The sequence below is a fragment of the Anomaloglossus baeobatrachus genome, unplaced genomic scaffold (assembly GCF_048569485.1).
Source record: "Anomaloglossus baeobatrachus isolate aAnoBae1 unplaced genomic scaffold, aAnoBae1.hap1 Scaffold_771, whole genome shotgun sequence".
In the NCBI taxonomy this organism is placed as follows: domain Eukaryota; kingdom Metazoa; phylum Chordata; class Amphibia; order Anura; family Aromobatidae; genus Anomaloglossus; species Anomaloglossus baeobatrachus.
This window is the reverse complement of record NW_027445153.1, coordinates 73,761-99,027: the sequence shown is the minus strand read 5'-3', so window position 1 is coordinate 99,027 and position 25,267 is coordinate 73,761. Positions and strand designations below refer to the sequence as shown.

At 48.8% G+C, this 25,267-nt stretch overlaps 13 non-coding genes and 3 pseudogenes across 13 annotated transcripts; all 16 read left to right on the top strand.

Moving 5' to 3' along the window:
• Positions 1 to 767: 767 nt before the first annotated feature.
• On the top strand, positions 768 to 957 carry LOC142287986 (U2 spliceosomal RNA). The gene has a single exon (XR_012748858.1). It is a non-coding gene; the product is annotated as a U2 spliceosomal RNA (small nuclear RNA).
• A 1,115-nt stretch (positions 958 to 2,072) lies between these two features.
• Positions 2,073 to 2,261, top strand: LOC142287989 (U2 spliceosomal RNA). The gene has a single exon (XR_012748861.1). It is a non-coding gene; the product is annotated as a U2 spliceosomal RNA (small nuclear RNA).
• A 1,117-nt stretch (positions 2,262 to 3,378) lies between these two features.
• On the top strand, positions 3,379 to 3,569 carry LOC142287982 (U2 spliceosomal RNA). The gene has a single exon (XR_012748854.1). It is a non-coding gene; the product is annotated as a U2 spliceosomal RNA (small nuclear RNA).
• A 1,117-nt stretch (positions 3,570 to 4,686) lies between these two features.
• LOC142287981 (U2 spliceosomal RNA) lies at positions 4,687 to 4,877 on the top strand. Its single transcript, XR_012748853.1, has one exon. It is a non-coding gene; the product is annotated as a U2 spliceosomal RNA (small nuclear RNA).
• Positions 4,878 to 5,994: 1,117 nt separating this feature from the next.
• On the top strand, positions 5,995 to 6,185 carry LOC142287980 (U2 spliceosomal RNA). Its single transcript, XR_012748852.1, has one exon. It is a non-coding gene; the product is annotated as a U2 spliceosomal RNA (small nuclear RNA).
• Positions 6,186 to 7,302: 1,117 nt separating this feature from the next.
• LOC142287978 (U2 spliceosomal RNA) lies at positions 7,303 to 7,493 on the top strand. Its single transcript, XR_012748850.1, has one exon. It is a non-coding gene; the product is annotated as a U2 spliceosomal RNA (small nuclear RNA).
• A 1,117-nt stretch (positions 7,494 to 8,610) lies between these two features.
• LOC142287977 (U2 spliceosomal RNA) lies at positions 8,611 to 8,801 on the top strand. Its single transcript, XR_012748849.1, has one exon. It is a non-coding gene; the product is annotated as a U2 spliceosomal RNA (small nuclear RNA).
• Positions 8,802 to 9,918: 1,117 nt separating this feature from the next.
• On the top strand, positions 9,919 to 10,109 carry LOC142287976 (U2 spliceosomal RNA). Its single transcript, XR_012748848.1, has one exon. It is a non-coding gene; the product is annotated as a U2 spliceosomal RNA (small nuclear RNA).
• A 1,117-nt stretch (positions 10,110 to 11,226) lies between these two features.
• Positions 11,227 to 11,417, top strand: LOC142287985 (U2 spliceosomal RNA). Its single transcript, XR_012748857.1, has one exon. It is a non-coding gene; the product is annotated as a U2 spliceosomal RNA (small nuclear RNA).
• A 1,117-nt stretch (positions 11,418 to 12,534) lies between these two features.
• LOC142287975 (U2 spliceosomal RNA) lies at positions 12,535 to 12,725 on the top strand. Its single transcript, XR_012748847.1, has one exon. It is a non-coding gene; the product is annotated as a U2 spliceosomal RNA (small nuclear RNA).
• Positions 12,726 to 13,842: 1,117 nt separating this feature from the next.
• Positions 13,843 to 14,033, top strand: LOC142287974 (U2 spliceosomal RNA). The gene has a single exon (XR_012748846.1). It is a non-coding gene; the product is annotated as a U2 spliceosomal RNA (small nuclear RNA).
• Positions 14,034 to 15,150: 1,117 nt separating this feature from the next.
• LOC142288042 (U2 spliceosomal RNA) lies at positions 15,151 to 15,341 on the top strand. Its single transcript, XR_012748911.1, has one exon. It is a non-coding gene; the product is annotated as a U2 spliceosomal RNA (small nuclear RNA).
• Positions 15,342 to 16,458: 1,117 nt separating this feature from the next.
• LOC142288041 (U2 spliceosomal RNA) lies at positions 16,459 to 16,649 on the top strand. The gene has a single exon (XR_012748910.1). It is a non-coding gene; the product is annotated as a U2 spliceosomal RNA (small nuclear RNA).
• A 1,117-nt stretch (positions 16,650 to 17,766) lies between these two features.
• LOC142287995 (U2 spliceosomal RNA) lies at positions 17,767 to 17,871 on the top strand (annotated as a pseudogene).
• Positions 17,872 to 23,300: 5,429 nt separating this feature from the next.
• Positions 23,301 to 23,505, top strand: LOC142287992 (U2 spliceosomal RNA; annotated as a pseudogene).
• Positions 23,506 to 24,790: 1,285 nt separating this feature from the next.
• Positions 24,791 to 25,001, top strand: LOC142287994 (U2 spliceosomal RNA; annotated as a pseudogene).
• The last annotated feature ends 266 nt before the right edge of the window (positions 25,002 to 25,267 follow it).

The following is a 25,267-nucleotide window of genomic DNA, read 5'->3' as shown; positions in this document are numbered from 1 at the left end:
AATGGGCGGCCTATGAAAGAATTAGTACTTTCATTAAGTATACTAAACCGGCTAATTGGGAATAGACAAACTGTAAAAAGCCTCTGAGAAAGCCCCTCTCTAACCTTTGTTAGTAAGCTTTTCTGTAGCCTGCCTGTTGATGTATTTTCGGTTTGAACAGTGCACAACATGAAGAGACGGAACACTGGCGGCTTGTCACAATGCCCCCCGATGACATCACAATAGCGCTGCTGCCTAGAAAACAAGCTGCGCAGAAGAAGTTGTTCTTTGGGTGGGAGGGTGGGCTAGTGGAAGGAGGGGGCAATCTCTTTTTTTCCCGGGTGGTAGGGGGATGACAGGAGAAGGGAAGCGGGTGGTGAGAAAGGTACAGAGGGCAGGGTTTGGGGGCTGGGAAGGAAAGGGAAAAGATTAGGGTTTGGGGATGATGAAAGGGCTTTCTACGGGTAAGGATGGCAAAGGGTGGCAGTGACGGAAAGTCAGGCAACCTGTCCTGTCCGTCTTTTTGTATCGTGAATTGGAAAGACTGCAAGGGGGAGGGGAGTTGCTTGCGCCCTAAAGGAGGAGTTATTCAGATTCATTGCAGTGGGCGGCGGCTGCAAAACGCACCATTCTTCTTGTTTTTGCTCTGCAAAGCAGCCTTTTCAAGGGTTGGCTTGGGTGACAAAATGTCTTGTGTAGGCGTGGGTTTGTCTCCCTCTCGCTCTCTCTCCCTAAGATGTGTCCGGCATAGGCCAGGGTGCCACTCGAGGCCCAAACCAATTCTGGTTATCGCTTCTCGGCCTTTTGGCTAAGATCAAGTGTAGTATCTGTTCTTATCAGTTTAATATCTGATACGTCCCCTATCTGGGGACCATATATTAAATGGATTTTTAGAACAGGAGATGGAAAAAGAGCTTGCTCTGTCCACTCCACGCATTGACCTGGTATTGCAGTACCTCCAGGAACGGTGCACCCCTTCTTAACCCAGTTTCCAAAAGCAGAACTCGATTCACCTGATTCATATTAGCCCGATTAGCGAATTGAAATGAATTTTTATCTAACACACTTTTTACTTGCTTTATTCATCCAAATAGCAAACTCATCACCACTCAACTTCACCAACTCTGCTATGTCCCGTGCAGTATCTTGTTGTCAGTCTAATCTAGATCATGTGTAATTGAATGGAATAGATCCCTTTTGGACAAAGTGGAGTCAGATGCTGCAGTGACCACAGGTGTGAGAGGATCTACAATTGGCATCTGGTGTTATCTCTCTGCTTCCACTCCAAATAAAGTTACCTGTTGTTACCTGAACGTCAAATACTAAGAATGGGCGGCCTATGAAAGAATTAGTACTTTCATTAAGTATACTAAACCGGCTAATTGGGAATAGACAAACTGTAAAAAGCCCTCTGAGAAAGCCCCTCTCTAACCTTTGTTAGTAAGCTTTTCTGTAGCCTGCCTGTTGATGTATTTTCGGTTTGAACAGTGCACAACATGAAGAGACGGAACACTGGCGGCTTGTCACAATGCCCCCCGATGACATCACAATAGCGCTGCTGCCTAGAAAACAAGCTGCGCAGAAGAAGTTGTTCTTTGGGTGGGAGGGTGGGCTAGTGGAAGGAGGGGGCAATCTCTTTTTTTCCCGGGTGGTAGGGGGATGACAGGAGAAGGGAAGCGGGTGGTGAGAAAGGTACAGAGGGCAGGGTTTGGGGGCTGGAAGGAAAGGGAAAAGATTAGGGTTTGGGGATGATGAAAGGGCTTTCTACGGGTAAGGATGGCAAAGGGTGGCAGTGACGAAAGTCAGGCAACCTGTCCTGTCCGTCTTTTTGTATCGTGAATTGGAAAGACTGCAAGGGGGAGGGGAGTTGCTTGCGCCCTAAAGGAGGAGTTATTCAGATTCATTGCAGTGGGCGGCGGCTGCAAAACGCACCATTCTTCTTGTTTTTGCTCTGCAAAGCAGCCTTTTCAAGGGTTGGCTTGGGTGACAAAATGTCTTGTGTAGGCGTGGGTTTGTCTCCCTCTCGCTCTCTCTCCCTAAGATGTGTCCGGCATAGGCCAGGGTGCCACTCGAGGCCCAAACCAATTCTGGTTATCGCTTCTCGGCCTTTTGGCTAAGATCAAGTGTAGTATCTGTTCTTATCAGTTTAATATCTGATACGTCCCCTATCTGGGGACCATATATTAAATGGATTTTTAGAACAGGGATGGAAAAAGAGCTTGCTCTGTCCACTCCACGCATTGACCTGGTATTGCAGTACCTCCAGGAACGGTGCACCCCTTCTTAACCCAGTTTCCAAAAGCAGAACTCGATTCACCTGATTCATATTAGCCCGATTAGCGAATTGAAATGAATTTTTATCTAACACACTTTTTACTTGCTTTATTCATCCAAATAGCAAACTCATCACCACTCAACTTCACCAACTCTGCTATGTCCCGTGCAGTATCTTGTTGTCAGTCTAATCTAGATCATGTGTAATTGAATGGAATAGATCCCTTTTGGACAAAGTGGAGTCAGATGCTGCAGTGACCACAGGTGTGAGAGGATCTACAATTGGCATCTGGTGTTATCTCTCTGCTTCCACTCCAAATAAAGTTACCTGTTGTTACCTGAACGTCAAATACTAAGAATGGGCGGCCTATGAAAGAATTAGTACTTTCATTAAGTATACTAAACCGGCTAATTGGGAATAGACAAACTGTAAAAAGCCCTCTGAGAAAGCCCCTCTCTAACCTTTGTTAGTAAGCTTTTCTGTAGCCTGCCTGTTGATGTATTTTCGGTTTGAACAGTGCACAACATGAAGAGACGGAACACTGGCGGCTTGTCACAATGCCCCCCGATGACATCACAATAGCGCTGCTGCCTAGAAAACAAGCTGCGCAGAAGAAGTTGTTCTTTGGGTGGGAGGGTGGGCTAGTGGAAGGAGGGGGCAATCTCTTTTTTTCCCGGGTGGTAGGGGGATGACAGGAGAAGGGAAGCGGGTGGTGAGAAAGGTACAGAGGGCAGGGTTTGGGGGCTGGGAAGGAAAGGGAAAAGATTAGGGTTTGGGGATGATGAAAGGGCTTTCTACGGGTAAGGATGGCAAAGGGTGGCAGTGACGGAAAGTCAGGCAACCTGTCCTGTCCGTCTTTTTGTATCGTGAATTGGAAAGACTGCAAGGGGGAGGGGAGTTGCTTGCGCCCTAAAGGAGGAGTTATTCAGATTCATTGCAGTGGGCGGCGGCTGCAAAACGCACCATTCTTCTTGTTTTTGCTCTGCAAAGCAGCCTTTTCAAGGGTTGGCTTGGGTGACAAAATGTCTTGTGTAGGCGTGGGTTTGTCTCCCTCTCGCTCTCTCTCCCTAAGATGTGTCCGGCATAGGCCAGGGTGCCACTCGAGGCCCAAACCAATTCTGGTTATCGCTTCTCGGCCTTTTGGCTAAGATCAAGTGTAGTATCTGTTCTTATCAGTTTAATATCTGATACGTCCCCTATCTGGGGACCATATATTAAATGGATTTTTAGAACAGGGAGATGGAAAAAGAGCTTGCTCTGTCCACTCCACGCATTGACCTGGTATTGCAGTACCTCCAGGAACGGTGCACCCCTTCTTAACCCAGTTTCCAAAAGCAGAACTCGATTCACCTGATTCATATTAGCCCGATTAGCGAATTGAAATGAATTTTTATCTAACACACTTTTTACTTGCTTTATTCATCCAAATAGCAAACTCATCACCACTCAACTTCACCAACTCTGCTATGTCCCGTGCAGTATCTTGTTGTCAGTCTAATCTAGATCATGTGTAATTGAATGGAATAGATCCCTTTTGGACAAAGTGGAGTCAGATGCTGCAGTGACCACAGGTGTGAGAGGATCTACAATTGGCATCTGGTGTTATCTCTCTGCTTCCACTCCAAATAAAGTTACCTGTTGTTACCTGAACGTCAAATACTAAGAATGGGCGGCCTATGAAAGAATTAGTACTTTCATTAAGTATACTAAACCGGCTAATTGGGAATAGACAAACTGTAAAAAGCCCTCTGAGAAAGCCCCTCTCTAACCTTTGTTAGTAAGCTTTTCTGTAGCCTGCCTGTTGATGTATTTTCGGTTTGAACAGTGCACAACATGAAGAGACGGAACACTGGCGGCTTGTCACAATGCCCCCCGATGACATCACAATAGCGCTGCTGCCTAGAAAACAAGCTGCGCAGAAGAAGTTGTTCTTTGGGTGGGAGGGTGGGCTAGTGGAAGGAGGGGGCAATCTCTTTTTTTCCCGGGTGGTAGGGGGATGACAGGAGAAGGGAAGCGGGTGGTGAGAAAGGTACAGAGGGCAGGGTTTGGGGGCTGGGAAGGAAAGGGAAAAGATTAGGGTTTGGGGATGATGAAAGGGCTTTCTACGGGTAAGGATGGCAAAGGGTGGCAGTGACGGAAAGTCAGGCAACCTGTCCTGTCCGTCTTTTTGTATCGTGAATTGGAAAGACTGCAAGGGGGAGGGGAGTTGCTTGCGCCCTAAAGGAGGAGTTATTCAGATTCATTGCAGTGGGCGGCGGCTGCAAAACGCACCATTCTTCTTGTTTTTGCTCTGCAAAGCAGCCTTTTCAAGGGTTGGCTTGGGTGACAAAATGTCTTGTGTAGGCGTGGGTTTGTCTCCCTCTCGCTCTCTCTCCCTAAGATGTGTCCGGCATAGGCCAGGGTGCCACTCGAGGCCCAAACCAATTCTGGTTATCGCTTCTCGGCCTTTTGGCTAAGATCAAGTGTAGTATCTGTTCTTATCAGTTTAATATCTGATACGTCCCCTATCTGGGGACCATATATTAAATGGATTTTTAGAACAGGGAGATGGAAAAAGAGCTTGCTCTGTCCACTCCACGCATTGACCTGGTATTGCAGTACCTCCAGGAACGGTGCACCCCTTCTTAACCCAGTTTCCAAAAGCAGAACTCGATTCACCTGATTCATATTAGCCCGATTAGCGAATTGAAATGAATTTTTATCTAACACACTTTTTACTTGCTTTATTCATCCAAATAGCAAACTCATCACCACTCAACTTCACCAACTCTGCTATGTCCCGTGCAGTATCTTGTTGTCAGTCTAATCTAGATCATGTGTAATTGAATGGAATAGATCCCTTTTGGACAAAGTGGAGTCAGATGCTGCAGTGACCACAGGTGTGAGAGGATCTACAATTGGCATCTGGTGTTATCTCTCTGCTTCCACTCCAAATAAAGTTACCTGTTGTTACCTGAACGTCAAATACTAAGAATGGGCGGCCTATGAAAGAATTAGTACTTTCATTAAGTATACTAAACCGGCTAATTGGGAATAGACAAACTGTAAAAAGCCCTCTGAGAAAGCCCCTCTCTAACCTTTGTTAGTAAGCTTTTCTGTAGCCTGCCTGTTGATGTATTTTCGGTTTGAACAGTGCACAACATGAAGAGACGGAACACTGGCGGCTTGTCACAATGCCCCCCGATGACATCACAATAGCGCTGCTGCCTAGAAAACAAGCTGCGCAGAAGAAGTTGTTCTTTGGGTGGGAGGGTGGGCTAGTGGAAGGAGGGGGCAATCTCTTTTTTTCCCGGGTGGTAGGGGGATGACAGGAGAAGGGAAGCGGGTGGTGAGAAAGGTACAGAGGGCAGGGTTTGGGGGCTGGGAAGGAAAGGGAAAAGATTAGGGTTTGGGGATGATGAAAGGGCTTTCTACGGGTAAGGATGGCAAAGGGTGGCAGTGACGGAAAGTCAGGCAACCTGTCCTGTCCGTCTTTTTGTATCGTGAATTGGAAAGACTGCAAGGGGGAGGGGAGTTGCTTGCGCCCTAAAGGAGGAGTTATTCAGATTCATTGCAGTGGGCGGCGGCTGCAAAACGCACCATTCTTCTTGTTTTTGCTCTGCAAAGCAGCCTTTTCAAGGGTTGGCTTGGGTGACAAAATGTCTTGTGTAGGCGTGGGTTTGTCTCCCTCTCGCTCTCTCTCCCTAAGATGTGTCCGGCATAGGCCAGGGTGCCACTCGAGGCCCAAACCAATTCTGGTTATCGCTTCTCGGCCTTTTGGCTAAGATCAAGTGTAGTATCTGTTCTTATCAGTTTAATATCTGATACGTCCCCTATCTGGGGACCATATATTAAATGGATTTTTAGAACAGGGAGATGGAAAAAGAGCTTGCTCTGTCCACTCCACGCATTGACCTGGTATTGCAGTACCTCCAGGAACGGTGCACCCCTTCTTAACCCAGTTTCCAAAAGCAGAACTCGATTCACCTGATTCATATTAGCCCGATTAGCGAATTGAAATGAATTTTTATCTAACACACTTTTTACTTGCTTTATTCATCCAAATAGCAAACTCATCACCACTCAACTTCACCAACTCTGCTATGTCCCGTGCAGTATCTTGTTGTCAGTCTAATCTAGATCATGTGTAATTGAATGGAATAGATCCCTTTTGGACAAAGTGGAGTCAGATGCTGCAGTGACCACAGGTGTGAGAGGATCTACAATTGGCATCTGGTGTTATCTCTCTGCTTCCACTCCAAATAAAGTTACCTGTTGTTACCTGAACGTCAAATACTAAGAATGGGCGGCCTATGAAAGAATTAGTACTTTCATTAAGTATACTAAACCGGCTAATTGGGAATAGACAAACTGTAAAAAGCCCTCTGAGAAAGCCCCTCTCTAACCTTTGTTAGTAAGCTTTTCTGTAGCCTGCCTGTTGATGTATTTTCGGTTTGAACAGTGCACAACATGAAGAGACGGAACACTGGCGGCTTGTCACAATGCCCCCCGATGACATCACAATAGCGCTGCTGCCTAGAAAACAAGCTGCGCAGAAGAAGTTGTTCTTTGGGTGGGAGGGTGGGCTAGTGGAAGGAGGGGGCAATCTCTTTTTTTCCCGGGTGGTAGGGGGATGACAGGAGAAGGGAAGCGGGTGGTGAGAAAGGTACAGAGGGCAGGGTTTGGGGGCTGGGAAGGAAAGGGAAAAGATTAGGGTTTGGGGATGATGAAAGGGCTTTCTACGGGTAAGGATGGCAAAGGGTGGCAGTGACGGAAAGTCAGGCAACCTGTCCTGTCCGTCTTTTTGTATCGTGAATTGGAAAGACTGCAAGGGGGAGGGGAGTTGCTTGCGCCCTAAAGGAGGAGTTATTCAGATTCATTGCAGTGGGCGGCGGCTGCAAAACGCACCATTCTTCTTGTTTTTGCTCTGCAAAGCAGCCTTTTCAAGGGTTGGCTTGGGTGACAAAATGTCTTGTGTAGGCGTGGGTTTGTCTCCCTCTCGCTCTCTCTCCCTAAGATGTGTCCGGCATAGGCCAGGGTGCCACTCGAGGCCCAAACCAATTCTGGTTATCGCTTCTCGGCCTTTTGGCTAAGATCAAGTGTAGTATCTGTTCTTATCAGTTTAATATCTGATACGTCCCCTATCTGGGGACCATATATTAAATGGATTTTTAGAACAGGGAGATGGAAAAAGAGCTTGCTCTGTCCACTCCACGCATTGACCTGGTATTGCAGTACCTCCAGGAACGGTGCACCCCTTCTTAACCCAGTTTCCAAAAGCAGAACTCGATTCACCTGATTCATATTAGCCCGATTAGCGAATTGAAATGAATTTTTATCTAACACACTTTTTACTTGCTTTATTCATCCAAATAGCAAACTCATCACCACTCAACTTCACCAACTCTGCTATGTCCCGTGCAGTATCTTGTTGTCAGTCTAATCTAGATCATGTGTAATTGAATGGAATAGATCCCTTTTGGACAAAGTGGAGTCAGATGCTGCAGTGACCACAGGTGTGAGAGGATCTACAATTGGCATCTGGTGTTATCTCTCTGCTTCCACTCCAAATAAAGTTACCTGTTGTTACCTGAACGTCAAATACTAAGAATGGGCGGCCTATGAAAGAATTAGTACTTTCATTAAGTATACTAAACCGGCTAATTGGGAATAGACAAACTGTAAAAAGCCCTCTGAGAAAGCCCCTCTCTAACCTTTGTTAGTAAGCTTTTCTGTAGCCTGCCTGTTGATGTATTTTCGGTTTGAACAGTGCACAACATGAAGAGACGGAACACTGGCGGCTTGTCACAATGCCCCCCGATGACATCACAATAGCGCTGCTGCCTAGAAAACAAGCTGCGCAGAAGAAGTTGTTCTTTGGGTGGGAGGGTGGGCTAGTGGAAGGAGGGGGCAATCTCTTTTTTTCCCGGGTGGTAGGGGGATGACAGGAGAAGGGAAGCGGGTGGTGAGAAAGGTACAGAGGGCAGGGTTTGGGGGCTGGGAAGGAAAGGGAAAAGATTAGGGTTTGGGGATGATGAAAGGGCTTTCTACGGGTAAGGATGGCAAAGGGTGGCAGTGACGGAAAGTCAGGCAACCTGTCCTGTCCGTCTTTTTGTATCGTGAATTGGAAAGACTGCAAGGGGGAGGGGAGTTGCTTGCGCCCTAAAGGAGGAGTTATTCAGATTCATTGCAGTGGGCGGCGGCTGCAAAACGCACCATTCTTCTTGTTTTTGCTCTGCAAAGCAGCCTTTTCAAGGGTTGGCTTGGGTGACAAAATGTCTTGTGTAGGCGTGGGTTTGTCTCCCTCTCGCTCTCTCTCCCTAAGATGTGTCCGGCATAGGCCAGGGTGCCACTCGAGGCCCAAACCAATTCTGGTTATCGCTTCTCGGCCTTTTGGCTAAGATCAAGTGTAGTATCTGTTCTTATCAGTTTAATATCTGATACGTCCCCTATCTGGGGACCATATATTAAATGGATTTTTAGAACAGGGAGATGGAAAAAGAGCTTGCTCTGTCCACTCCACGCATTGACCTGGTATTGCAGTACCTCCAGGAACGGTGCACCCCTTCTTAACCCAGTTTCCAAAAGCAGAACTCGATTCACCTGATTCATATTAGCCCGATTAGCGAATTGAAATGAATTTTTATCTAACACACTTTTTACTTGCTTTATTCATCCAAATAGCAAACTCATCACCACTCAACTTCACCAACTCTGCTATGTCCCGTGCAGTATCTTGTTGTCAGTCTAATCTAGATCATGTGTAATTGAATGGAATAGATCCCTTTTGGACAAAGTGGAGTCAGATGCTGCAGTGACCACAGGTGTGAGAGGATCTACAATTGGCATCTGGTGTTATCTCTCTGCTTCCACTCCAAATAAAGTTACCTGTTGTTACCTGAACGTCAAATACTAAGAATGGGCGGCCTATGAAAGAATTAGTACTTTCATTAAGTATACTAAACCGGCTAATTGGGAATAGACAAACTGTAAAAAGCCCTCTGAGAAAGCCCCTCTCTAACCTTTGTTAGTAAGCTTTTCTGTAGCCTGCCTGTTGATGTATTTTCGGTTTGAACAGTGCACAACATGAAGAGACGGAACACTGGCGGCTTGTCACAATGCCCCCCGATGACATCACAATAGCGCTGCTGCCTAGAAAACAAGCTGCGCAGAAGAAGTTGTTCTTTGGGTGGGAGGGTGGGCTAGTGGAAGGAGGGGGCAATCTCTTTTTTTCCCGGGTGGTAGGGGGATGACAGGAGAAGGGAAGCGGGTGGTGAGAAAGGTACAGAGGGCAGGGTTTGGGGGCTGGGAAGGAAAGGGAAAAGATTAGGGTTTGGGGATGATGAAAGGGCTTTCTACGGGTAAGGATGGCAAAGGGTGGCAGTGACGGAAAGTCAGGCAACCTGTCCTGTCCGTCTTTTTGTATCGTGAATTGGAAAGACTGCAAGGGGGAGGGGAGTTGCTTGCGCCCTAAAGGAGGAGTTATTCAGATTCATTGCAGTGGGCGGCGGCTGCAAAACGCACCATTCTTCTTGTTTTTGCTCTGCAAAGCAGCCTTTTCAAGGGTTGGCTTGGGTGACAAAATGTCTTGTGTAGGCGTGGGTTTGTCTCCCTCTCGCTCTCTCTCCCTAAGATGTGTCCGGCATAGGCCAGGGTGCCACTCGAGGCCCAAACCAATTCTGGTTATCGCTTCTCGGCCTTTTGGCTAAGATCAAGTGTAGTATCTGTTCTTATCAGTTTAATATCTGATACGTCCCCTATCTGGGGACCATATATTAAATGGATTTTTAGAACAGGGAGATGGAAAAAGAGCTTGCTCTGTCCACTCCACGCATTGACCTGGTATTGCAGTACCTCCAGGAACGGTGCACCCCTTCTTAACCCAGTTTCCAAAAGCAGAACTCGATTCACCTGATTCATATTAGCCCGATTAGCGAATTGAAATGAATTTTTATCTAACACACTTTTTACTTGCTTTATTCATCCAAATAGCAAACTCATCACCACTCAACTTCACCAACTCTGCTATGTCCCGTGCAGTATCTTGTTGTCAGTCTAATCTAGATCATGTGTAATTGAATGGAATAGATCCCTTTTGGACAAAGTGGAGTCAGATGCTGCAGTGACCACAGGTGTGAGAGGATCTACAATTGGCATCTGGTGTTATCTCTCTGCTTCCACTCCAAATAAAGTTACCTGTTGTTACCTGAACGTCAAATACTAAGAATGGGCGGCCTATGAAAGAATTAGTACTTTCATTAAGTATACTAAACCGGCTAATTGGGAATAGACAAACTGTAAAAAGCCCTCTGAGAAAGCCCCTCTCTAACCTTTGTTAGTAAGCTTTTCTGTAGCCTGCCTGTTGATGTATTTTCGGTTTGAACAGTGCACAACATGAAGAGACGGAACACTGGCGGCTTGTCACAATGCCCCCCGATGACATCACAATAGCGCTGCTGCCTAGAAAACAAGCTGCGCAGAAGAAGTTGTTCTTTGGGTGGGAGGGTGGGCTAGTGGAAGGAGGGGGCAATCTCTTTTTTTCCCGGGTGGTAGGGGGATGACAGGAGAAGGGAAGCGGGTGGTGAGAAAGGTACAGAGGGCAGGGTTTGGGGGCTGGGAAGGAAAGGGAAAAGATTAGGGTTTGGGGATGATGAAAGGGCTTTCTACGGGTAAGGATGGCAAAGGGTGGCAGTGACGGAAAGTCAGGCAACCTGTCCTGTCCGTCTTTTTGTATCGTGAATTGGAAAGACTGCAAGGGGGAGGGGAGTTGCTTGCGCCCTAAAGGAGGAGTTATTCAGATTCATTGCAGTGGGCGGCGGCTGCAAAACGCACCATTCTTCTTGTTTTTGCTCTGCAAAGCAGCCTTTTCAAGGGTTGGCTTGGGTGACAAAATGTCTTGTGTAGGCGTGGGTTTGTCTCCCTCTCGCTCTCTCTCCCTAAGATGTGTCCGGCATAGGCCAGGGTGCCACTCGAGGCCCAAACCAATTCTGGTTATCGCTTCTCGGCCTTTTGGCTAAGATCAAGTGTAGTATCTGTTCTTATCAGTTTAATATCTGATACGTCCCCTATCTGGGGACCATATATTAAATGGATTTTTAGAACAGGGAGATGGAAAAAGAGCTTGCTCTGTCCACTCCACGCATTGACCTGGTATTGCAGTACCTCCAGAAACGGTGCACCCCTTCTTAACCCAGTTTCCAAAAGCAGAACTCGATTCACCTGATTCATATTAGCCCGATTAGCGAATTGAAATGAATTTTTATCTAACACACTTTTTACTTGCTTTATTCATCCAAATAGCAAACTCATCACCACTCAACTTCACCAACTCTGCTATGTCCCGTGCAGTATCTTGTTGTCAGTCTAATCTAGATCATGTGTAATTGAATGGAATAGATCCCTTTTGGACAAAGTGGAGTCAGATGCTGCAGTGACCACAGGTGTGAGAGGATCTACAATTGGCATCTGGTGTTATCTCTCTGCTTCCACTCCAAATAAAGTTACCTGTTGTTACCTGAACGTCAAATACTAAGAATGGGCGGCCTATGAAAGAATTAGTACTTTCATTAAGTATACTAAACCGGCTAATTGGGAATAGACAAACTGTAAAAAGCCCTCTGAGAAAGCCCCTCTCTAACCTTTGTTAGTAAGCTTTTCTGTAGCCTGCCTGTTGATGTATTTTCGGTTTGAACAGTGCACAACATGAAGAGACGGAACACTGGCGGCTTGTCACAATGCCCCCCGATGACATCACAATAGCGCTGCTGCCTAGAAAACAAGCTGCGCAGAAGAAGTTGTTCTTTGGGTGGGAGGGTGGGCTAGTGGAAGGAGGGGGCAATCTCTTTTTTTCCCGGGTGGTAGGGGGATGACAGGAGAAGGGAAGCGGGTGGTGAGAAAGGTACAGAGGGCAGGGTTTGGGGGCTGGGAAGGAAAGGGAAAAGATTAGGGTTTGGGGATGATGAAAGGGCTTTCTACGGGTAAGGATGGCAAAGGGTGGCAGTGACGGAAAGTCAGGCAACCTGTCCTGTCCGTCTTTTTGTATCGTGAATTGGAAAGACTGCAAGGGGGAGGGGAGTTGCTTGCGCCCTAAAGGAGGAGTTATTCAGATTCATTGCAGTGGGCGGCGGCTGCAAAACGCACCATTCTTCTTGTTTTTGCTCTGCAAAGCAGCCTTTTCAAGGGTTGGCTTGGGTGACAAAATGTCTTGTGTAGGCGTGGGTTTGTCTCCCTCTCGCTCTCTCTCCCTAAGATGTGTCCGGCATAGGCCAGGGTGCCACTCGAGGCCCAAACCAATTCTGGTTATCGCTTCTCGGCCTTTTGGCTAAGATCAAGTGTAGTATCTGTTCTTATCAGTTTAATATCTGATACGTCCCCTATCTGGGGACCATATATTAAATGGATTTTTAGAACAGGGAGATGGAAAAAGAGCTTGCTCTGTCCACTCCACGCATTGACCTGGTATTGCAGTACCTCCAGGAACGGTGCACCCCTTCTTAACCCAGTTTCCAAAAGCAGAACTCGATTCACCTGATTCATATTAGCCCGATTAGCGAATTGAAATGAATTTTTATCTAACACACTTTTTACTTGCTTTATTCATCCAAATAGCAAACTCATCACCACTCAACTTCACCAACTCTGCTATGTCCCGTGCAGTATCTTGTTGTCAGTCTAATCTAGATCATGTGTAATTGAATGGAATAGATCCCTTTTGGACAAAGTGGAGTCAGATGCTGCAGTGACCACAGGTGTGAGAGGATCTACAATTGGCATCCGGTGTTATCTCTCTGCTTCCACTCCAAATAAAGTTACCTGTTGTTACCTGAACGTCAAATACTAAGAATGGGCGGCCTATGAAAGAATTAGTACTTTCATTAAGTATACTAAACCGGCTAATTGGGAATAGACAAACTGTAAAAAGCCCTCTGAGAAAGCCCCTCTCTAACCTTTGTTAGTAAGCTTTTCTGTAGCCTGCCTGTTGATGTATTTTCGGTTTGAACAGTGCACAACATGAAGAGACGGAACACTGGCGGCTTGTCACAATGCCCCCCGATGACATCACAATAGCGCTGCTGCCTAGAAAACAAGCTGCGCAGAAGAAGTTGTTCTTTGGGTGGGAGGGTGGGCTAGTGGAAGGAGGGGGCAATCTCTTTTTTTCCCGGGTGGTAGGGGGATGACAGGAGAAGGGAAGCGGGTGGTGAGAAAGGTACAGAGGGCAGGGTTTGGGGGCTGGGAAGGAAAGGGAAAAGATTAGGGTTTGGGGATGATGAAAGGGCTTTCTACGGGTAAGGATGGCAAAGGGTGGCAGTGACGGAAAGTCAGGCAACCTGTCCTGTCCGTCTTTTTGTATCGTGAATTGGAAAGACTGCAAGGGGGAGGGGAGTTGCTTGCGCCCTAAAGGAGGAGTTATTCAGATTCATTGCAGTGGGCGGCGGCTGCAAAACGCACCATTCTTCTTGTTTTTGCTCTGCAAAGCAGCCTTTTCAAGGGTTGGCTTGGGTGACAAAATGTCTTGTGTAGGCGTGGGTTTGTCTCCCTCTCGCTCTCTCTCCCTAAGATGTGTCCGGCATAGGCCAGGGTGCCACTCGAGGCCCAAACCAATTCTGGTTATCGCTTCTCGGCCTTTTGGCTAAGATCAAGTGTAGTATCTGTTCTTATCAGTTTAATATCTGATACGTCCCCTATCTGGGGACCATATATTAAATGGATTTTTAGAACAGGGAGATGGAAAAAGAGCTTGCTCTGTCCACTCCACGCATTGACCTGGTATTGCAGTACCTCCAGGAACGGTGCACCCCTTCTTAACCCAGTTTCCAAAAGCAGAACTTGATTCACCTGATTCATATTAGCCCGATTAGCGAATTGAAATGAATTTTTATCTAACACACTTTTTACTTGCTTTATTCATCCAAATAGCAAACTCATCACCACTCAACTTCACCAACTCTGCTATGTCCCCTGCAGTATCTTGTTGTCAGTCTAATCTAGATCATGTGTAATTGAATGGAATAGATCCCTTTTGGACAAAGTGGAGTCAGATGCTGCAGTGACCACAGGTGTGAGAGGATCTACAATTGGCATCTGGTGTTATCTCTCTGCTTCCACTCCAAATAAAGTTACCTGTTGTTACCTGAACGTCAAATACTAAGAATGGGCGGCCTATGAAAGAATTAGTACTTTCATTAAGTATACTAAACCGGCTAATTGGGAATAGACAAACTGTAAAAAGCCCTCTGAGAAAGCCCCTCTCTAACCTTTGTTAGTAAGCTTTTCTGTAGCCTGCCTGTTGATGTATTTTCGGTTTGAACAGTGCACAACATGAAGAGACGGAACACTGGCGGCTTGTCACAATGCCCCCCGATGACATCACAATAGCGCTGCTGCCTAGAAAACAAGCTGCGCAGAAGAAGTTGTTCTTTGGGTGGGAGGGTGGGCTAGTGGAAGGAGGGGGCAATCTCTTTTTTTCCCGGGTGGTAGGGGGATGACAGGAGAAGGGAAGCGGGTGGTGAGAAAGGTACAGAGGGCAGGGTTTGGGGGCTGGGAAGGAAAGGGAAAAGATTAGGGTTTGGGGATGATGAAAGGGCTTTCTACGGGTAAGGATGGCAAAGGGTGGCAGTGACGGAAAGTCAGGCAACCTGTCCTGTCCGTCTTTTTGTATCGTGAATTGGAAAGACTGCAAGGGGGAGGGGAGTTGCTTGCGCCCTAAAGGAGGAGTTATTCAGATTCATTGCAGTGGGCGGCGGCTGCAAAACGCACCATTCTTCTTGTTTTTGCTCTGCAAAGCAGCCTTTTCAAGGGTTGGCTTGGGTGACAAAATGTCTTGTGTAGGCGTGGGTTTGTCTCCCTCTCGCTCTCTCTCCCTAAGATGTGTCCGGCATAGGCCAGGGTGCCACTCGAGGCCCAAACCAATTCTGGTTATCGCTTCTCGGCCTTTTGGCTAAGATCAAGTGTAGTATCTGTTCTTATCAGTTTAATATCTGATACGTCCCCTATCTGGGGACCATATATTAAATGGATTTTTAGAACAGGGAGATGGAAAAAGAGCTTGCTCTGTCCACTCCACGCATTGACCTGGTATTGCAGTACCTCCAGGAACGGTGCACCCCTTCTTAACCCAGTTTCCAAAAGCAGAACTCGATTCACCTGATTCATATTAGCCCGATTAGCGAATTGAAATGAATTTTTATCTAACACACTTTTTACTTGCTTTATTCATCCAAATAGCAAACTCATCACCACTCAACTTCACCAACTCTGCTATGTCCCGTGCAGTATCTTGTTGTCAGTCTAATCTAGATCATGTGTAATTGAATGGAATAGATCCCTTTTGGACAAAGTGGAGTCAGATGCTGCAGTGACCACAGGTGTGAGAGGATCTACAATTGGCATCTGGTGTTATCTCTCTGCTTCCACTCCAAATAAAGTTACCTGTTGTTACCTGAACGTCAAATACTAAGAATGGGCGGCCTATGAAAGAATTAGTACTTTCATTAAGTATACTAAACCGGCTAATTGGGAATAGACAAACTGTAAAAAGCCCTCTGAGAAAGCCCCTCTCTAACCTTTGTTAGTAAGCTTTTCTGTAGCCTGCCTGTTGATGTATTTTCGGTTTGAACAGTGCACAACATGAAGAGACGGAACACTGGCGGCTTGTCACAATGCCCCCCGATGACATCACAATAGCGCTGCTGCCTAGAAAACAAGCTGCGCAGAAGAAGTTGTTCTTTGGGTGGGAGGGTGGGCTAGTGGAAGGAGGGGGCAATCTCTTTTTTTCCCGGGTGGTAGGGGGATGACAGGAGAAGGGAAGCGGGTGGTGAGAAAGGTACAGAGGGCAGGGTTTGGGGGCTGGGAAGGAAAGGGAAAAGATTAGGGTTTGGGGATGATGAAAGGGCTTTCTACGGGTAAGGATGGCAAAGGGTGGCAGTGACGGAAAGTCAGGCAACCTGTCCTGTCCGTCTTTTTGTATCGTGAATTGGAAAGACTGCAAGGGGGAGGGGAGTTGCTTGCGCCCTAAAGGAGGAGTTATTCAGATTCATTGCAGTGGGCGGCGGCTGCAAAACGCACCATTCTTCTTGTTTTTGCTCTGCAAAGCAGCCTTTTCAAGGGTTGGCTTGGGTGACAAAATGTCTTGTGTAGGCGTGGGTTTGTCTCCCTCTCGCTCTCTCTCCCTAAGATGTGTCCGGCATAGGCCAGGGTGCCACTCGAGGCCCAAACCAATTCTGGTTATCGCTTCTCGGCCTTTTGGCTAAGATCAAGTGTAGTATCTGTTCTTATCAGTTTAATATCTGATACGTCCCCTATCTGGGGACCATATATTAAATGGATTTTTAGAACAGGGAGATGGAAAAAGAGCTTGCTCTGTCCACTCCACGCATTGACCTGGTATTGCAGTACCTCCAGGAACGGTGCACCCCTTCTTAACCCAGTTTCCAAAAGCAGAACTTGATTCACCTGATTCATATTAGCCCGATTAGCGAATTGAAATGAATTTTTATCTAACACACTTTTTACTTGCTTTATTCATCCAAATAGCAAACTCATCACCACTCAACTTCACCAACTCTGCTATGTCCCGTGCAGTATCTTGTTGTCAGTCTAATCTAGATCATGTGTAATTGAATGGAATAGATCCCTTTTGGACAAAGTGGAGTCAGATGCTGCAGTGACCACAGGTGTGAGAGGATCTACAATTGGCATCTGGTGTTATCTCTCTGCTTCCACTCCAAATAAAGTTACCTGTTGTTACCTGAACGTCAAATACTAAGAATGGGCGGCCTATGAAAGAATTAGTACTTTCATTAAGTATACTAAACCGGCTAATTGGGAATAGACAAACTGTAAAAAGCCCTCTGAGAAAGCCCCTCTCTAACCTTTGTTAGTAAGCTTTTCTGTAGCCTGCCTGTTGATGTATTTTCGGTTTGAACAGTGCACAACATGAAGAGACGGAACACTGGCGGCTTGTCACAATGCCCCCCGATGACATCACAATAGCGCTGCTGCCTAGAAAACAAGCTGCGCAGAAGAAGTTGTTCTTTGGGTGGGAGGGTGGGCTAGTGGAAGGAGGGGGCAATCTCTTTTTTTCCCGGGTGGTAGGGGGATGACAGGAGAAGGGAAGCGGGTGGTGAGAAAGGTACAGAGGGCAGGGTTTGGGGGCTGGGAAGGAAAGGGAAAAGATTAGGGTTTGGGGATGATGAAAGGGCTTTCTACGGGTAAGGATGGCAAAGGGTGGCAGTGACGGAAAGTCAGGCAACCTGTCCTGTCCGTCTTTTTGTATCGTGAATTGGAAAGACTGCAAGGGGGAGGGGAGTTGCTTGCGCCCTAAAGGAGGAGTTATTCAGATTCATTGCAGTGGGCGGCGGCTGCAAAACGCACCATTCTTCTTGTTTTTGCTCTGCAAAGCAGCCTTTTCAAGGGTTGGCTTGGGTGACAAAATGTCTTGTGTAGGCGTGGGTTTGTCTCCCTCTCGCTCTCTCTCCCTAAGATGTGTCCGGCATAGGCCAGGGTGCCACTCGAGGCCCAAACCAATTCTGGTTATCGCTTCTCGGCCTTTTGGCTAAGATCAAGTGTAGTATCTGTTCTTATCAGAACAAACTGAGCTAGCTACACTTGACGAGATACGATCAGGGAGACGAGCTCCAAAGCCCAGCCGAGACCGGAAGAGGGAGATCGGACGGAAGAAGAGCTTGGCAGAAAGAAGCAAGAAGACGAAGGCTCGGAGAAGACTTGGGGAGACCAGAGGAACTTCGAGGAGGAACACAGCGGGAGAAGACACCCGGAGAAGAATCCAAGATCCAGCTCCGGGAACTCAAGCAGGAACCAGCCATGGCAAGCAAGCCAGAGAAGGCAGCCAAGAAGGCTCAGGACCCAGGGACCTCCAGGAAGGCTCATCCAGAGGCTTCTTCGGCCCAAGAGGCCCCTACCTCCGACGCCAGCCAGCCGGAGGGAGCCCGGACGCCGCCTGAAAAGGCTCCAACCCTGGAGCCTTGGATGCGGCAGACGGTCGCCCTGAAGCTAAAGGCGGTGGATGGTAGGTTGCCGGACATGTCCAGCGACGTGTTCTGCAAGAAGATGATTCTGGATCAGGGCTTCTCCAGGGCGGAAACCCTGAGTGTCCAGACCTTCATGACTGGCATTTTTCTGGTAACCTTTGCCACGGTGAATGCCTGCAGGAGATACTGGGAGGCGATGAACGCAGCGATGCCGGACTCCCCTTTTCATTCTTTTTTAGGATCCTGTCCTATACAGAGGGATGAGAAGAGGATCACGGTCTCCATGCGGAACCCGCACACCCCAGGAAGAGACATCTCCACGTTCCTGGGACGTCTCTGCACAGTGGTGAGGGAGCCATCCCACATCCTTAACGGCAACGGATTCTGGACGGGTAAGTGGTCAGTAACCGTTCGACTCTACAGGGAACCAGCATCCGAGGATGGTCTCCAGCACCTGCCCCCGACATTCTCTCTGGGAAACTCCTTTGGTCTCATCTACTACCCGGACATGCCACACAACTGCAGGAAATGTGGCGGGAAAGGGCATTCGATGAAGACCTGCAAGGAGGACGCCTGCAGGGTTTGCCGGGTGACAGGACACAGCTCCAAGGACTGCCCAAAGAAGAAGACTTGCAACCTATGTGGACAGGCGGACCACCTTTACAAGGACTGCCCGCAGCGGGAGAAATCCTGGGCAAGGGTTGCCGCGGCGACCCAGTATCGGGTAGTCACAGCTTCGTCGACCAAGGCAGCTACGACCAAGGCCACAGAGGCCAAGGACAAGGCGGCCAAGAACCCGGCGACCGTGGCTCCAGCCGATGCCCCAGCAGCCACGGAGTCCAGGGAAAAGAAGGGTAAGAAAACTGTTGCCCCCTCCCTGGTCCCCCCCCCTGTCACCCCTGTCCAAACCCCTCCCCCCCTGGCCAACCCTACTGAGGATTCCACTACCTCCACCTCATTTCCCTACTCCTCAGTTGGCCTCCTCACCCCCCCCCCAAAGCCCACTCTCCCTCCCCAGACCATGAGAGCAGAGGGCCTCAGCACTCTTGCACTTTTCACCGAGGAGGATTTTCCAGCTCTTGTCTCCTCAGGTACAGGCCAAAGGAAAAGGAAGGTGGAAGATAGTCCTGTCGCAGAACCTTCCAAGCTGTTCATTGTGGACCTTAACCCACCCCAGGAAGAGGAGGATGGCCTCCTCCCAGAACCGGACGTGTTGGAGCAGATGGTGGAGTCCCTTGTGGCCGAAGAAGAAATGGAGGAGTCGGAAGCCACTGAGGCACCATCCCTGCTTGATCAGCTAGCAGAAGAGGGTCTGCTGGAGATACCCTTACCAGCAGGTGCCAAAGAGGAAGAACCGCCCGACCGGAGTGGTAACTAAGGCACACCGCCTGCTCTAACTTTCTCTTTCCTCCAATGACTGCTAACATTAACATCTTTTCCATTAATGTTAGGAGCATCAGAGACAAGTTCCGACGTCAGACAATTTTTGCGTTCCTTAACACTCAGTCTAGTGATGTATTTTTCCTGCAGGAATGCTCCCTTCCCTCCTCTAGGTCCTTCAACCATCTGGCCAGGGAGTGGACCCATGGCCCATCCTACTGGTCTGGCGGGGGCGACTGTAGGTCCGCGGGGGTCGCCGTGCTGATCAGGGGAAGCGCCTTCACATTGGACTCTGTTCAGGAAATCGTCTGCGGCAGGTTACTGCTCGTGGATGGCACCTGGGCGGGAGAACCTGTCAGGTTCATCAATGTGTATGCTTCTCCTGTGAAGAGCGATCGACTGGAGCTCCTCCAAGCCCTGCGCCCTCAGCTCGCTACCGCCAGGACGGTAGTGATGGCCGGGGATTTCAACTGCCCGATTGAGGAGGATGGACGCAGTTCTGGAACGGCTGCCAAGTTGGACGTCACATCCAAACTGCTCATTGAGATGGTGACCGAAGCCTCTCTTGTGGACGTTGTTGGCTCCATCGGACACGGATCCGTGAACTATTCATGGTGCCGATCCGATGGCTCGCTGCGTTCCAGGATTGACTTTGTGTTTACCTCTCGGGCGGTTGGGCGGAGTGGGCACTCGATGGTCCCCTGCTTCTTCTCTGACCACAGAGCCATTCACTTTCAAGGTGTGCTGGGCCATGGCTTCCCCATTGGCCCGGGCTCCTGGAAGCTGAACTGCTCTCTGCTGGAAAAGGGTGAGATTCTGGAGGAGCTTAGAGCTGCCTACTCCACGTGGCGGGCCTACAAGGCGGGCTTCCAGTCTGTTTCTGACTGGTGGGAATACGTTAAACTCGAGTTCCGTTTCTTCTTTCAGGCAAAGAGTCAACAACAGGCGTGTCTGAAGAGGAGGGACTTCAGGAGACTCCAGCGTGAGCTGCGTTCCCTGCAGGACCTTCTTCGATGCGGCTGGGACGTGAGAGAGGAGCTGGAGGAGACTAAGAGGAGCCTGAAAAGGCACTTCGAGGAGGAGTCCGAGCGAATTGTCTTCCGTTCCAAAGTGGAGAACCTGGAGAAGGGTGAGAAATGTAACTCGTTCTTTTTCAGGAAACTCCACGCCGGTCACACGCCCATGAATGAACTACGAGACGAGAGTGGAAACATGCGACGCGGGAAAGAGAACGTGATTAAGGTCGTCAGCGACTTCTACAGCGAACTCTACGCCCGCAAGACTACTGACCCCGAGGCCGCCGATAAGTTCCTGTCAGGTATCACTAACCATCTTGACCCTGCAGACGCGGCGGCCATGGATGTTCCTCTGACGGTGGACGAGCTGCTCTCGGCCGCCAAATCCTTTAGTTCTGGCAGGACACCGGGCAGTGACGGCCTCCCAGCAGAGCTCTATGTAGCGCTGGGAGACCTAATCTGTCCGGACCTGTTAGGGCTGTATGAGGAGATGGTGGTGGAGGGCAGAATGCCTCCATCTCTGAGGGAAGGAATGGTCACGATCCTGTACAAGCGTAAAGGAGAGAGGTGCGACCTGAAGAATTGGCGTCCCATCACCCTTCTGAACGTCGACTACAAGATCCTGGCCAAGACGATGGCAACGAGATTGAAGACTGTTATCGGACGGATCATCCACCCGGATCAGACCTGCGGCATCCCCGGACGTCGCATCGCAGACAGCCTGGCTCTCATGCGGGACACGGTCGAGTACATCAAAGCCCGCCGGGTGCACGCAGCCCTGATCTCGTTGGATCAGGAAAAGGCCTTCGACCGTGTTTCCCATGAGTTCCTGGGCAAAGCTCTGCACAGGTTAGGTTTGGGTAACATGTTTTGCTTGTATGTCCAACTAATGTATTTTGATATTCACAGCTCGGTGTTGGTGAACGGCTGGAAGACTGACCCCTTCCCGGTCCTCTCAGGGGTCAGACAAGGCTGTCCTCTGTCACCTCTTCTTTTTGTTTGTGTTATAGAACTCTTTGCAGAGGCTATCCGGCGGAATGGAGAGATCAGAGGGATCACCGCACCAGGACCAGAACGCTTCGAGGTCAAGTGCTCGCTCTACATGGACGACGTGACCGTCTTCTGCGCGGACCGGCGCTCAGTCGACACCCTCGTCCAGGCCTGTGAGACCTTCGGACGGGCTTCGGGAGCCAAAGTCAACTGCGGGAAGTCGGAAGCCATGCTCTTCGGGGACTGGCAGCCGGCCTCTTCCGCCCCCTTCCCTTTCAGCATCCAGCCGGATTTCATCAAGGTTCTTGGAGTCTGGTTCGGGAAGGAAGGAGCAGCCCTCAAGTCCTGGGAGGAACGCTTGACCAAGATCACCCAACGGATCGGTCTGTGGAGCCTCAGACGCCTCACCTGTGAGGGCAAAGCACTGGTCCTGCGTAACGAGGTACTGCCCGTGCTGCAGTACACGGCCCAGGCCTGGCCCCCCCTTGCCACCGTGTGCAGGGCCATTACCAGGACGGTGTTTCGTTTTGTCTGGGGATCCAAGATGGACAGAGTAAAGCGGAGCATCATGTACAAGGATCCTCGCAAGGGTGGGAAGGGCGTACCCGATATCCCCACCCTCCTGCGATCCTCCTTCGTATGTGACTGCGTTCGCCGAACTCTGCGAGTCAAGAGAGGTTCCGCGGGTGGGTCCATGTCTCGCTTCTTCCTGCTCCCCCTTTGGAGACGGTTAGGCTGGGACAAGTGGGACAGCTCCTTCCCCTACAACTGGACGGCGCCATGGTTCTACGGAGACGTGGTTCGGTTTGTGAGGGAACACCAACTGGAGGGACTCAAGCCTGATTTGTGGAAGCCAAAGACTATCCACAAACTCATCAGAGCCAAGGACGAAATGGAGAACATTCCAGGACTTCATCACGACACACTGGAGACTGTTTGGACAAACGTGTCATCGGCTGGATTGACCAACGGGCACAAGGACTTGTCATGGATGGCGATACAGGGCGGACTGCCCGTCCGGTCATTCATGCACGCCCGGAACCTGTGCAAAACCCGGTACTGCCCAAGGTGCCCCTTCGTGGAGGAAACATCGCTGCACGCCTTTTGGGACTGCCGTTTCGCACAGCGCCTGTTGGTTGCCCTGGAGGATGACCTGAGGAACTCCGTCCCCAGAGGGAGCCTATCGTACCATTCCGTACTTTATGGACTCTTCCCTGGGACTCACACCGTTGGAGCCATCCAGGAGGCTTGGCGCCTTATGAACTGCTTTAAGGACGCTATTTGGGTCGCCAGGAACCGGCTCATCTTGAAGAGGGAGAGGATGTCTATCCAGGATTGCCGCAGGCTGATCCACAGCCTGCTCAGAGACTATTCCATCATGGACAGTCCGGACGACAGCGCCGAGGAGGAGGTTTAGACCTCTTCCATGCCCCCTCCCTCCTTTTCCCGTTATGTGCGTGTTTCAATAAAGCTTCGGGCCTGTGATTTCCCCACCCTATCCCCCTTTTCCCCTACCCCCATCCCCCAATCGCCGGTTCGTCGTTATTTATTGTCTAACTTTTTTCTTTCAGCTTGAGTGTTATGGATAAGCATAGGAGTGTGATGTATAGTTTAGTGCGTCGTACTCTATGGCTATGTAAGAAGGATTGTATAGTTCTGTGTGTACGGGGCTGCGGCACTGTACACGGTTTGTTACCTTTTTGTGAGTAGTGCATGATAATAAAGATGCTGTTAAATCAAAAAATCTGTTCTTATCAGTTTAATATCTGATACGTCCCCTATCTGGGGACCATATATTAAATGGATTTTTAGAACAGGGAGATGGAAAAAGAGCTTGCTCTGTCCACTCCACGCATTGACCTGGTATTGCAGTACCTCCAGGAACGGTGCACCCCTTCTTAACCCAGTTTCCAAAAGCAGAACTCGATTCACCTGATTCATATTAGCCCGATTAGCGAATTGAAATGAATTTTTATCTAACACACTTTTTACTTGCTTTATTCATCCAAATAGCAAACTCATCACCACTCAACTTCACCAACTCTGCTATGTCCCGTGCAGTATCTTGTTGTCAGTCTAATCTAGATCATGTGTAATTGAATGGAATAGATCCCTTTTGGACAAAGTGGAGTCAGATGCTGCAGTGACCACAGGTGTGAGAGGATCTACAATTGGCATCTGGTGTTATCTCTCTGCTTCCACTCCAAATAAAGTTACCTGTTGTTACCTGAACGTCAAATACTAAGAATGGGCGGCCTATGAAAGAATTAGTACTTTCATTAAGTATACTAAACCGGCTAATTGGGAATAGACAAACTGTAAAAAGCCCTCTGAGAAAGCCCCTCTCTAACCTTTGTTAGTAAGCTTTTCTGTAGCCTGCCTGTTGATGTATTTTCGGTTTGAACAGTGCACAACATGAAGAGACGGAACACTGGCGGCTTGTCACAATGCCCCCCGATGACATCACAATAGCGCTGCTGCCTAGAAAACAAGCTGCGCAGAAGAAGTTGTTCTTTGGGTGGGAGGGTGGGCTAGTGGAAGGAGGGGGCAATCTCTTTTTTTCCCGGGTGGTAGGGGGATGACAGGAGAAGGGAAGCGGGTGGTGAGAAAGGTACAGAGGGCAGGGTTTGGGGGCTGGGAAGGAAAGGGAAAAGATTAGGGTTTGGGGATGATGAAAGGGCTTTCTACGGGTAAGGATGGCAAAGGGTGGCAGTGACGGAAAGTCAGGCAACCTGTCCTGTCCGTCTTTTTGTATCGTGAATTGGAAAGACTGCAAGGGGGAGGGGAGTTGCTTGCGCCCTAAAGGAGGAGTTATTCAGATTCATTGCAGTGGGCGGCGGCTGCAAAACGCACCATTCTTCTTGTTTTTGCTCTGCAAAGCAGCCTTTTCAAGGGTTGGCTTGGGTGACAAAATGTCTTGTGTAGGCGTGGGTTTGTCTCCCTCTCGCTCTCTCTCCCTAAGATGTGTCCGGCATAGGCCAGGGTGCCACTCGAGGCCCAAACCAATTCTGGTTATCGCTTCTCGGCCTTTTGGCTAAGATCAAGTGTAGTTTGGGAGGGTACTACCTTGGTTGGTGCTGAAAGGTGCCAGGGTATTGCACAACTGCTGGCCTTGGGGGAGTGTGCATCGTAGGATGTCATAGCCCTCTTGTGACGGACAGTTACCTGGGCAACGAGAGGCGGTCACTTTTTTATTTTCAAACTCATCCTTCAAAAAAAAAAAAAAAAAAAAAAAAAAAATCTGTTCTTATCAGTTTAATATCTGATACGTCCCCTATCTGGGGACCATATATTAAATGGATTTTTAGAACAGGGAGATGGAAAAAGAGCTTGCTCTGTCCACTCCACGCATTGACCTGGTATTGCAGTACCTCCAGGAACGGTGCACCCCTTCTTAACCCAGTTTCCAAAAGCAGAACTCGATTCACCTGATTCATATTAGCCCGATTAGCGAATTGAAATGAATTTTTATCTAACACACTTTTTACTTGCTTTATTCATCCAAATAGCAAACTCATCACCACTCAACTTCACCAACTCTGCTATGTCCCGTGCAGTATCTTGTTGTCAGTCTAATCTAGATCATGTGTAATTGAATGGAATAGATCCCTTTTGGACAAAGTGGAGTCAGATGCTGCAGTGACCACAGGTGTGAGAGG